Below are 14,638 nucleotides of genomic sequence, written 5' to 3'. Positions count from 1 at the left end.
ACCATTAGCAAACAAAACTGTATCTTTACGGTTTTAATTTATAATTTTTTTTTTTGTGGTGGAGTTTTATATAAATTATTTTATTTTTATTAAATATATCCTTGTCTAATAAGATATCCTTTTATTTAAAAAAAAACTCATATAAATGTATTCTTGTCTAATAAATAGATAAATAGATAATTTGTGTCAGAATGGTAATTTGTGGTAGAGTTTTATAGAAATATGTAATTTGTGATAGAGTTTTATAGAAATTATTTTATTTTCTTTAAATATATTCTTGTCTAATAAAATAGATAAATAGCTAATTTGTGTTAGAGTTTTATAAAAACTTTTTTTACATCAATTAATAAATATTTTTTTATGGCAGAGTTTTATAGAAATTATTTTACTTTCTTTAAATATATTATTGTCTAATTAGATATCCTTTTATTAAAAAAAAAAAACTCATAATAAATAGATAAATACAGGTTATATGTGATAGAGTTTTATAGAAAATAAAATAGGGAATTTGTGGTAGAGTTTATAGAAATAAGTAATTTGTGGTAGAGTTTTATAGAAATTATTTTATTTTCTTTAAATATATAATTTTCTAATTAGATTTCTTTTTATTAAAAAGGAAATCTAATTAAATAGGTAAATAAATGTATTCTATTGCATGTTCATTTAATTCAACATTAGTTTAATCAAACAAACAAACTTTCTTTCAATCTCACGTTCACTATGTCAAGTTAGATTCTAAGTCATATATCCTAGTGGACGATCCCTTCTCACTATACTTACATATACGTGTTAAGTGGCTTTTACAAATGTAAAAGTTGATACACATTTGACATATCAAATATAACACATTTTTGTGGTATATACCAAAGTCGCATCAACATTCAAAAGTACCGCTAATATATTCAAAACTTCTAATTCATTATTCTGCTAACATATTCGTAATTGAAGTGAATTAGTGAATACCTTTAGAATTGCTAATAGCCTAATACATTTTTAGAACTACTAATTCAACAAGAAATTAACATCTTAGCTCAGAAAATTAACTAACAATATTTAGCCACTATAGAATTATATTACTCCATATTATATATATAATTTGATACATATACATATATACAACTTAACTGTTCGATTTGGTCGAGTTTGATCTTAAAGGACCTCAAACCCTGAACAAATTGTATATTATATATATATATATATATTCTCTTATTTAAATTTAAATATGAATTATACAAATTACCCCTTAACTTTATTATTAGAATTAATTTATCATTAAAAAAAATATTTATAACTACCATTTTATAAAATGATTAACTTATTATTAGAACATTGGGGCATTTTTGGCAATAGGTGGTATTAGGCACAAAATATAATTCAAGGGGGTTATTTGCAAATTCAAGTATAGTTTAGAGAGTTTTTTGCACTTTACCATATATTTTTATATATACACACACTTTTTTATATTAAAAATATACCTTATGATAAGTTTTAATTTTTTTTATTATTTCTCAAACAAGTATATGGTGACAGAAAGCTAATTTGTGACAAGAATTTATTCTTTTGTGACGAAATATCTTTTGTTGGTAAAAGATAGAAATTGGCGACAAATAATTTGTCACTAAAAGTCTATTAATTGTGACAAAGTGAGTTTTGTCACAATAACTCAATCTTTTGCGACAATGCATCATTTGTCACTACAAGGTTGTTTGTAGCGACAACAATTTTTGTCGCTAAAATACCATCAATTGTGACAAAGCTAAATTTGTCACAATAACTTAATCTTTTGCGACAATGAATCATTTGTCACTAGAAGGTTGTTTGTAGCGATAACAATTTTTGTCGTTCAAATGCCATCAATTGTGACAAAGCTATATTTGTCACAATAACTCAACCTTTTGCGACAACGCATCTTTGTCACTAAAATGTTGTTTGTAGCGACAACAATTTTTGTCGTTAAAATGCCATCAATTGTGACAAAGCTATATTTGTCACAATAACTTAACCTTTTGCGACAATGCATCATTTGTCACTAGAAGGTTGTTTGTAGCGACAACAATTTTTGTCGTTAAAATGTCACCAATTGTGACAAAGCTATATTTGTCACAATAACTCAACCTTTTGCGACAATGCATCATTTGTCACTAGGAGGTTGTTTGTAGCGACAACAACTTTTGTCGTTAAAATGCCATCAATTGTGACAAAGCTATATTTGTCACAATAACTCAACCTTTTGCGACAATACATCATTTGTTACTAGAAGGTTATTTGTAGCGACAATGATTTTTGTTGTTAAAATGCCATCAATTGTGACAAAGTTATATTTGTCACAATAACTCAATCTTTTGCGACAATACATCATTTGTCACTAGAAGGTTATTTGTGGCGATAATGATTTTTGTCGTTAAAATGCCATCAATTGTGACAAAGCTATATTTGTCACAATAACTCAACCTTTAGCAACAATGCATCATTTGTTACTAGAAGGATGTTTGTAGTGACAACAATTTTTGTCGTTAAAATGTCACCAATTGTGACAAAGCTATATTTGTCACAATAACTCAACCTTTTGCGACAATGCATCATTTGTTACTAAAAGTTTGTTTGTAGCAACAACAAGTTTTGTCGTTAAAATGTTATCAATTGTGACAAAGCTATATTTGTCACTAAAAGTTAGTTAATCGCGACAAAGTTATATTTGTCACTATATTGTAATTAGTTGCGATAATATATTTGTCATTAAAATCAATTTTGTCGCCATACCCTTTCCCACCATATGGTGGGACTTGAGGAAATTCCCGGGGTAGACATTGCGACAACTTTTTGTGACAAATTTGGTTTTTGTCGAGTAAAGTTAGCTTAAGGCGGCAAAGTTACTTTTTGCTACGAAAGGTCATTTTATTGCGACAAATTCACCTTGTCGCTATAGTTTTTGTCGCCAAAGACCAAATTTGTTGTAGTGACACCGACGTCGTTCTTATCCTCAGGTCTAATCCTTAAGCGCACACACACATCAATCTCTATGTCTACTCTAGACACACGGTCTAACCATTCTCAACACAGGAGTTAAATCACAGATACTAGGCGCCACTGCTAGCTCCAAGACCCTAAGAAAATGTACAAAGCGGTCAATAAGTCGCATCTAACGTTGCATCGGTCACGACCTCTCGGAATGAATCGTACAAAACCAAAGACTTCACCTCCTACCGTGGAGGTAAGTCGAACGATCAAGATCAAACCGCCACTTGGGATCCCTAATAAAAGAGGGAACTTTATAAAGTCCTTCTATAATACCCCTAATTTTAAAAAGGATATTCCTGGTATTTAATGGTATTTAATTTATTATTTAAGTGCATTTTATTTGATTATGTGTCATTATTTTTTTTTATTAGGTGCTTAATTGATTCCTTTTGTGGTGATTTACTTTATTTAAATGATATTTATTTTTCGTTATTTGATTAGAATTACTTGTTAGTGTTTTAATTATTTAATTGGCATTAATAGTTTAAGTGTAATTGGTTTAGTTATTTGATTGGAATTACTTATTAGTGTTTTAATTATTTAATTGGCATTAATGGTTTAAGTGTAATTGGTTTAGTTATTTGCTTGGAATTACTTGTTAGTATTTTAATTATTTAATTGGCATTAATGGTTTAAGTGTAATTGGTTTAATTATTCTATGTGTGTCTTATTTTATGTGTGTCTTATTTGGTTTAATTGGGTTTACTAATTATTATTTTGTTCAATTAGATTATTTGTTAAGTATTTAATGGTGAATAGGGTAACTAGGTAAATACATCTAACTAGGGTTTTAATTACAGTATCAATTAGGGTTTTATATTATAGCCGTCGTAGGTTTCTACGTTAATTGGATGGGCCGGTTAGGATTGTGAGTTGGACTTAAATGAACCTAGGGTTTAGGAGAACTATATAAGTATAAGGTAGATGTCTGTGTAGGGTTTTTTTAAACAAATCACACATTTTGTGGAAGTGGAGAAGGAAAAACGCAATTTTTCACATTCTGCCAAGGTTTGATCAAAGCTCCGATCCCACTTCGTCCGTGGTCCGATCGAGCTAAATTTTAGAGGAGAGGTTGACAACTCAGTGACGCACAATCTGAACGGTGTATATCAGAGTTTGACCTCGGGAACAGTGATTCGTACTCGTGAACAGTAACTGCGTCGCACAGGTTTTTTTTCATTCTGCCCAGATTTCATCAAACATCCGATCCCGCTTCGTCAATGGTCCGATCGAGCTGAATTTTGGAAGAGAGGTTCGTGACTCAGTGACACACAATCTGAACGGTGAAGATCAGAGTTTGACCTCGGGAACAGTGATTCGTACTCATGAACAGTAACTGGGTCGCACAGGTTTTTTCCATTCTGCCCAGATTTCATCAAACATCTGATTCTACTTCGTCCGTGGTCCGATCGAGCTGAATTTTGGAGGAGAGGTTCACGACTCAGTGACGCACAATCTGAACGGTGGAGATCAGAGTTTGACTTCAGGAACAGTGATTCGTACTCGTGAACAGTAACTGGGTCGCACAGGTTTTTTCCATTCTGCCCAGATTTCATCAAACATCCGATTCCGCTTCTTCTGTGGTCCGATCGAGCTGAAAATTGGAGGATAGGTTTATGACTCAGTGTCGCACAATTTGAACAGTGGTGATCAGATTTTGAGTTCGGGAATAGTGTTTCGTACCCGTGAACAGTAACCGGGTTTTGGAACTCGCCGGGATTTTTAAGAAGACGACGTTGAAACTTTGAACAAAAGTTTCTGAGGCAAGATTCTATCCTTACTCTTTCCCTTAGGCTTCATACTCTTTGCACTCTTAAATGATTTCAGGATTAATGAAGATTAAACCAAACTAAAATGATATCTGTTTTGCTATGAAACTGGTAGTTACAGTAGTGTTGTATGCTTGTTCAACCTAGACTAAGCATGTTTGTGGATACTTTGTGGTTCTGTGGTTCACGTTTTTCCTTACCACTGCTAGTATAAATTATTGGAAGGATGGGTCTAGATGATAGCTATCTTAACTTCTATAATAGCAACTGTTGGAACTTAAATACTAGGAGGATTTGAGTTTAACACTAGATCGGTTTTGTGGAACACTATAATTTGAGCATATCTACATACATACTGTGAATATTATTTTGATGCTTACATTATCACAGTTAGTATCAACTATGGAGGTTAGGATTTTGTGATACATACCCTACATATCTGTATGTCATTTGTAAGGTGTTAAATGGAAGTTTTAATTAATTCTGTCTTTATATCAGACTAAAGGGAATAACTTAAATTGGGCATGTATATGTTGTTGTTGTGACCCTGTCTATCAATACTTATTTTATCACTGCTAACATTGAATGTTGGATGTTGGAATTTAGTTGATATATACTTGATTTATTGGTATTATTGACTACTGGAGGATTGGAAAGTAGGCACCGGTATGGGACGGTGGCATACTAAGGATGGGTTTGGTTTTTAAAACAATACCATTACCCACCTACTTGGAATAAGGATGGGATTAACTAAAAGTTAAGTCCCGTGGATTTGTATTGTCATGGCAACTACTTGTTGAGCGGCAATACCAGGGATTTTGGATGGATTTTATATATGTACTGTTATGGTGCCTCGGTATGAGCTTGAGCCTCAGGACCGATGGCTAGGGAGCGTATATGCATCGGGATGTGTAGTTGGCTACGATGGTTGGAGGTGTACCCTATTTAGGTATAGGTACATATGCCCACTTCGTGTGCGTTTTAGCATGTTACCTCTATTCAGGTTGAGACCGGCCTGTAGTCCAGTGAGAGTCATTTAGTGTGACTATATATATATTTACGGACTATTAGCTATTGTTGAATTGTTTAGGATGTACATGCATATCGGGCCTCTATTTGGATTGTAGTAGTATAGAACTTGCGCGTGGGCCTGACCCACTTCTATTTTTCAGGTACACAACAGTTCCAGGCTTAGACGTGTTCGTGCTGAGCAGAGGTCTCTATTCACTCTTCCAACGATGTAGGGCTCTCTCTATAGTTTTATTTCTGGACGTTTATTACAGTTGTTCTATCTTCCGTTTGGATGTTTAATAGGAGTCCACTAAAGATGGATTCCCAAGTTGTAAACTGATGGAGTTTTGGAGTTTGGGTTTGATGGATTTTAATAATTATAATATTTTGCGGATTCTATTTTTAGTTCCTTCCAGCTTTAATTTTATTTCTTAATTTATTTTGTATTCCGTGTTCATTATAAAATATTAATTGTTTGATATTCCCTCGGATTTGGGCCTGGGCCTGATCAACCCGTGTCTCGGATCCGAAGGGTATCACACCTTCCATTCGCTAACACGCACAACACCTTATGTGGAGATATGAAACTTACAGGCAATAATGTCCTTGCAAGGACCGAAACAAAACGAAAGGAGAGCAACTATATGAAATACTAAGAAAGATGAACTATACGGAGGCCAGAGGTGGAGCGGGGGTGCCATGCCCCCCCCCCCCCCCCCCCCCCCCCCAAAAAAAAGAAAAAAAAATTAGTGTATGTTGAATAAGGCTTAGAAAAAAAGGAGCATAGGTAATTCTATATTTGGCCCCCCCACGGTCCCACCAAAAAAAAGAAAATGTTGACTTTACAAATTTAATATACATATATGATATATATAAATATATAAATATATATATATATATAAGCTGATAATGATTGATGTAGCATATATCGGGAATCAAATAATAAGCTTCATTTTTATAATGGAAAGATAAAAGCATGAAATGAAACAACTTTTTACTCATCTTGAAAGATAAGAAGAGTCAAATAGAGAGAGACCATGAAAAGTAGAGAACAAATACAAGAGGAAGTGGAAAAAAAAGGCAGCAGCGGCAAGTTTGCAACTCATCTTGAAAGACTTGAATCTTTGATCCATCAACCGTCAACAATTCATCAATAGATCAATTAAAGTAACTAAATATCAGAATATGTAAGTTATTAATTTCCCCTCTATTTTTGTTTTAACTTTAATCTTTTCAGCATTTTTTATTATTGAAAACCCTAATTATTTTTTTTCAAATACTATTCTATGCATTATTTCTAATGGTAATATAAATTATTAGTTATGTAACAATGTAATATTATCAATCAATTAAAATTATTAAACAAAATTTCATTTTGTCATTTTTGAATTTATATTTTCCAATTTCCCCCCAATACTTCAATTTTTGCAGTGTTTCTAAAATTTTAAAACTATGAGTCTATGAACTATAAATAATCAAGTGACTTAAGTCTATCATGGTTCATTAATTTAATTGCAAAATCATAAAATCTCGGACTCTTGAAATCAAATGTGAGTAAAGAATAAGTTACAGTCTTGAATTCCGTACATGTATGTATGTATATATATATATATATATATATATATATATATATTAAAAAAAATCAACATTTATTCTAATGCTGTAATGCTTACTTAATTGTGTAGTTGGAAACTTGGAAGGATTGGTTCAATTGAAGTCTTACACTCTTACTCATATATTGGTGGTTAGAGAATATTGTTGTAAAGGACCGCTGAATCAGGTACCACTTCTGAATTTTTCTCTTTATACAATTATACTATTAATGGATAATTGAAAAAAATGAAAGATTGATAGTAATAATGTTATTACAATATTAGACATGTTGTGTTTCAGTTTTTACTTGACTATTAATTATATTTTTTTGTTTATAAATTAAAATTTTAATTGTTTAATTAAAAGTGATTTAAATTTTAGCTTAAATCATTCTTGTGTTTGTTAGGGAAGTTTGATAAAAAGATTTTTAAAATAACTAATTGTTAGATTAATTTTCAGGTCAATTGGTTACTTTGGAAGTGTAGGCCTAGGTATAGTGTTATACAATGGGCAAGCCACCAAAAACTATTGACACGTTCTTTAAAAGAAAAAACATCGATAAATCAAATGATGATGTACCTTCCACTTCTAATCTTAATGTTTCAGTTCTTGAGAACCCATATCCTCCAAAATATCCTCGAGTTGAACATACATAGGTTGATTCTTCCATTTTAGAACGTGATCCGGGATTGCGTCGTCAAATATGGGAATATCCAATTGACCAATAAGATGAAATTTGTCGAGCTTATATCAATGCAAAACTATACCAAATTATTCTTTAAGAGTATTCTCATTTTGGATCGACAACACATCTCTGTCGGTTTCAATCATCTTGGTTCAAATTATTTCGTTCTTGGTTAGAGTATTCTCTTACAAAGGATGCTGCATTTTGTTTACCTTGCTTTCTTCTTGGAAAGAAACCAACGGGGCATCCCGGAACCAATGCATTCACCCTTGAAGGATTTCAAAATTGGAAGAAAGTTAACGTTGGAAAGAATTGTGCTTTCTTAAATCATATTGGAGAAGGTCCTTGTTCACGTCACAACATTGCCGAGAGATCGTGCAAAGATTTAATGTATCAACCTTGTCATATTGATAAAGTGATGGAAAAACAAAATTTATAACAAATTTCAAATAACTGATTAAGACTAAAAACTTCAGTTGATGTGGTTCGGTGGCTTACATTTCAAGCTTGTGCTTTTAGAGGGCATGATGAATGCCCTGAATCAAGAAATAGGGGCAATTTCATTGAAATGGTAAAGATTTTGGCAACATATAATGATGATGTTGCTAAACTTGTTCTAGAAAATGCTCCAAAAAAATGCCAAGTATACCTCACCACAAATTCAAAAGGAAATTTTGCATGTTCTTGCTAGAAAAGTGAGAAGTAAGATTCGTAAAGATATTGGAAATGCCAAGTTTTGTATTCTTGTTAATGAAGCAAGTAATGAATCTAAGAGAGAACAAATGGCTCTTGTTCTAAGATTTATTGACAGAGATGGTTTTTTACAAGAGCGTTTCTTTGATATTGTGCATGTTAAAGATACAACTTCATTAACTTTGAAAAATGCGCTTTTTGCAGTTCTCTCGCATTATAATCTTAGTGTTCAGGATCTTCGAGGTCAAGGTTATGATGGTGCTAGCAATATGCGCAGAGCATGGAATGGCTTGCAAACATTATTTCTTAATAATTGCCCTTATGCATATTATGTGCATTATTTGGCTCACTGACTATAACTAACATTAGTTGCATCATCTAGAGAAGTTATCCCTATCCATCAATTCTTTTCAAAGTTGAACTTCATTATCAATATCATTGGAGCTTCTTGCAAACGAAATGATGAATTACAATCTGCTCAAGCTGCTGAAATTGCCCATTTGATAGTTTTTAATGAAATTGAGATTGGTAGAGGAGCTAATCAGATTGGTACCTTGTAACGACCTGGAAATACTCGTTGAAGCTCTCATTTTGATTCTATTTGTAGCTTGATCAGGTTGTTTGGTTTTACATGTTCAGTTCTTCGAAGTATCTTTAAAGATGGATCCACTTGCTTCCAATGGGGGGATGTTGATTCTGCTTTTGATATTATTACATCATTTGAGTTTGTGTTTGTTTTACGTTTGTTGAAAGATATTATAGGAGCAAGTATTATCCTTTGCGAAGCTTTGCAACAAAAATCTCAAGACATCCTAAATGCTATGCATTTGTTTTTGACTACTAAAAACATCATTCTAAAATTGAGAGAAGATGGATAGAATAACCTACTTAGGGCTGTTAAATTATTTTTGTGAGCGTCATAAAATAGATGTGCCTGATATGAGTGCTCCTTATACAAAAGGTAAGGGTCGACCACGTCACCCACAAGAAAATATTACACTTGAGCACCACTATTGGATTAATATATTCAATGGCACAATTGATTCACAATTGCACGAGTTGAATAACAGATTTAGCGAAAAGGCAGTGGAACTAATTGTCCTAAGTTCAGTGTTGGATCCTAGAGATGGTTACAAGTTATTGAAAATTAATGACATTTGCAAGCTTGCTAATAATTTTTATTCTCAAGATTTCACAAACCAAGAGAGGATTATGTTGAGATTTCAATTGCAACATTATGAGATTGAAGTACCTCGCCATCCATATTTCTGAAATATGACAATAATTTTTGAACTATGTAGAGGATTAGTGGAAACAAAGAAATTAGATGTGTATTATTTGATTGATAGATTGATTCATCTTGTCTTGACTCTTCCAATTTCCAACGGAAAGGGCATTTTCAACTATGAAAAAATGTCAAAACCAAACTTCGCAACAAGATGGAGGACGAGTTTCTTGCTGATTACTTGAGTATCAATATTGAAAAAGAAATTGCTGAGACTTTTAGTTCAGATTCGATAATAGATGATTTTTGTTCTTTGAAACATCGTCGAGCTCAGCTTTTGTAGTAGATATTTGGTATGTTTGGTTTATTTTTGTTCATATCTATGTCATATTTGACTAGATATAGCTAATTTTTTTTGTTTTTCTAAACAAATTGGCTAAAGTTTGACTAGATATATTTTTGTATGAACGTTATTTATAATAGAAAGTTTTTGGCTTAAAATAGTTGTATATTAGTTGGTAATATTGCTAATAGTTTTGGTCCCCCCTACCATAGAATCCTGGCTCCACCCCTGACAGAGGCGAAACAGCCTGATTTGTAACTCGTACACCCAACATCCATACGTAAAAGAGAACAGTGCCCCTTCCAGAAATGCCAGGGCTAGACAACAAATCCTAGGACATTGCATCTTATCCTGCCTAAAAAAGAACCTAACAAGCGGTAATCTAGACCTTCCATTCATAGAAACAATTATGTGACACTAAACAACCTTATCATTAACTTTTAGAGTAACATGGCTAATAACTATTTTGCCATCAATTTATCAATAAAACCAACACATAAGAGTTCAACTACTCATAAAATACACATCATTCTCTAATACAACTGTCTGTGAATACACACATAGTCATACAAATACGTCATTGCTTTAATACATAATGGTCGCAACCAGTACCACATTGCAACATAGAATCCATACAAAACATCTCGATTTATATCCTGCCCCAAGGGCTCACACATTAACAACCATCAGTATCACTCCAATCCGAAACCACACTACGGGATATATCCACCATCCTAGCACAGATGAACCCGACACTGCACAAAGTACATAGGCATCTGTCCAAACTCACGGGTAGCCCCTGTTACCAGAACAACAGTGTGCAGGCATCTCCTGTCACACCCAATCTCACAGGTATTCCCCCGTTACAGAACTCACAGGTATCCCCCATTACACAGTCACAGGTAACCCCCGTTACTACACCAGACTCACAGGTATCCCCCATTACAACATAACACAACTCATAGGTAGCACCCGTTACAACACGACATGACGCACTAGCAACAATATGACAAGACGCGCATATGACAATACGACACGACTCCCAGATAACTATACAACACGACTCATAAACAACCATGCAACATGACTTACAGACAACCATGCAACACGACTCACAGACAACCATGCAACACAACTCATAGGTGTCCCCCGTTACAATACAAACTGACTCACAGGTATCCTCCGTTACAACCGACACTACTCGTAGGTGTGATACCCCTCGGATCCAAGACATAGGTTGATCAAGCCCAAGCCCAAATCCAAGGGAGTATCAGACAATTAATATATAAACAAGCAGGAATACAAAAAAATTTAAGAAAATAAATAATAAAGCTGAAAGAATTATTAAATATAAAATCCTCCAAAGTTAAAGATTAAAAATAATCTAACTCTCCAAAACCTCCAAGAGTACAACTCGGGAATCCATCTAGTGGATCCCTTAACAAAATCCCAAATGAAAAGTAAACGACTGAAGATAAAATCCAAATCTAAAACATGGAATGAAATCCTACGTCGTCAGTAGAGTGAATGACCGTCTTTACTCAGCCCGATCAAGCCCTAAGACTGGAACCATCCGATACCTGAAAAATATAAGAGTGGGTCAGGCCCACGAACAAGTTCTATTCTAACTGCAATTCATACAGTGACCCGATATGCAAATACATCCTAGATATCTCACAATATCTATCTAGTCCATAAGTATATATATATCCACACTAAGGGACATTCACTGGACTACAAAGGGGTCTCAACCTGAATAGAAGGCAACATGCAAAAACGCACCCAAAGGTGGACATGACTACCTAAACCTAACAGGGTACACATCAACCTATCATAGCCAGTTACGCATCCACTGCATATACGCGCCCTAACCATCAACTATGAGACTCAATCATATATTTAAACTCCATCCAAAACCAGAGTATATCATTCAATTCTTTGTTGATCTGACATAAGATTTATAATCCAGTTAGTCACTCAACTTATTCAGTTGATCTGACCTAACTACAAACAACAGTTAATCCATGTGATCACTCAACTTACTTAGTTAATTTGACCTAAATATAAGTAGGATTCAATTTTTACAATCCATTCCTTTATTCTAATAGGGTAGGTCTTAGCTTTTTGAGCTAAACCATCCCTAGTATACTACCGTCTCATACCGGTGCATATAATCCACAATATCCAGATAATTGACAGAATTTAATATATTAATTTAGCAATTAAAATTCAACACATTAATCCATATAATTGATAGAATATAAGCTATTAATTCCTCAATTAAAATCCAGGTTATCTTCCATGTAAATTACAGAACCTACGTAACAGTTCAGTAATTTAAGTCTAAAACCATGTAAACTACAGAACATAAAAAGAAGTTCAGCAACTAAAGTCCGAGACCATAATCCAGGTAATTACAGAATAGTGTATAATATTTCAGCAATTAAATCCAATCCTTAGCTCATGTAATTGTAAAAAAACGACAAATATTTCAGCAATTAAAATCCAGAGTATGCATAGGTCAAATCTGATAAATAAATGACCCTAACCATGCATCAAAACAAGATTTAAAATCATGCTATTATCCGTTAAATCACCAAATTAAAACTAAGCAATTAATTTCCCTCCAACCGTTAACAGCATGCAAAGTTGTTTTATTTCATACTGTTCATTCAATTAATATAACGGGGTAACTTATGCAATTAGAGGTCTTAATAACACCTGAGTTAAATATTAAAACCCTAAGTGAAGTCTCAAAACTGATCGAGAAGAACCAAGCGCTCAAACAATACCCGTTAAATATTCTAGAACGCGCAAACATGATAGAGCCTGCTCTCAGAACTTGGAAGCAGGCTCCCTAAAGCATGGAGCCAGCTCCATTCCTCTTGGAGCTGGCTCTAAAGGGGTGGGAACCAGCTCTGAACCCCATAGAACCAGCTCTGTACTTTGAGGTAGCCGGTTCCCTCTTCCATGGAGCTGGCTCTCTCCCTCTCTGAGAGCCCGGATTGGCTTTGACCGTCTACTTCGTCTCCGGCCTCTTCCAACCTTTCTGTTCTTCATTAATACTGATTTAAATAGTCTAATATATATCCAGTATCATCCCAGTCCTTTATTTACGATAGTAAGAATTAAAACAGTACCAATTTATTATGCTTTTAAAAAAACAAACGACGAACACCAAACTTGCAAGAATTATTTCAGACAAAATTAAACACATACAGATGATCAATTTGACATATATTACACATGCAAGATTCAATTAACGTCCCATTAAATTCCTAGAGATCATCTAGGTATGCACAGAACACAGGCCAAGGGGAGAGAAACAGAATAGAACTTGCCTTTGCAGTTTTGGAATTAAAACCTTGTCGTCATCTTCCTAAGCTTTTCGACGACGTTCATTTACTGTTAACTCAACCTCCTACTGCTCAGCCTTCCCTTCTCTTAGGTCCGACTTTTAATCCACAGCCAAAACCCTTACCAAATTGCTCTATTTTTCTCACAACCTCTCTGTTTCTCTCTATTTCTCTGATACGTGAATAGGGTTTTTCTAACCCTAGCAGACGTATACTTTTCTATATATATAGGCTTTAGACAAAACCTAAGTCTACTACAATAAGAGACAGAACCTGAATCTGCCCATACGTGATTTCTAAAAGAATAAAACCTAAATTTTAACATTATAACTATTACACAAATTTAATCCAATTAAAACAAGTAATTTTCAATAAAGAAAAATAAAACTACAATTATTCTATTAAAGAAAATAAAAACACAATTAATGCAATTAAACAACCACTTAAACAAAAATGCAATTAAATACACAATTAAACAATCAAATAACATTAATAAAAAAATAACCAAACAAATTAACAAACAATCAATTAGTTAAACAAAAATGCAATAAAACCAAAATAAAAAATGCCGAGACTATCATTTTAAAATTAGGGGTATTACAATAGGTATCCTTCGTTACAACACAAGCCGGCTCACATGCATCCCCCATTCCAACTAACACGACTCACATGCATCCCCTATTACGACACAGTCACAGGTAACCCCCCATTACAAAACTCACAAGTAACCCCAGTTACATCTAGTACAATAGTGCACAGGCATCTGCCCAATCTCACAGGTATCTCCCGTTACATCAAGAATCAATCACAGTGATGTCTCATTTCTTCTGTGGACAATCCCTCTGCATGTGACTTTGCTGACCACACCGAAAACAAACTCCGGAACTAGGTTTATCAAAATGACACTCCACCTTGCGGTGTTCTGGCTATCTACAATGGTAACAC

This window comes from Cornus florida, unplaced genomic scaffold (genome assembly GCF_030987335.1).
Source record: "Cornus florida cultivar Cherokee Brave unplaced genomic scaffold, ASM3098733v1 CherokeeBrave_3.0.0_Hap2_Chr10, whole genome shotgun sequence".
In the NCBI taxonomy this organism is placed as follows: domain Eukaryota; kingdom Viridiplantae; phylum Streptophyta; class Magnoliopsida; order Cornales; family Cornaceae; genus Cornus; species Cornus florida.
The sequence above is the reverse complement of the archived record's forward strand: the minus strand, read 5'-3'. Positions refer to the sequence as shown.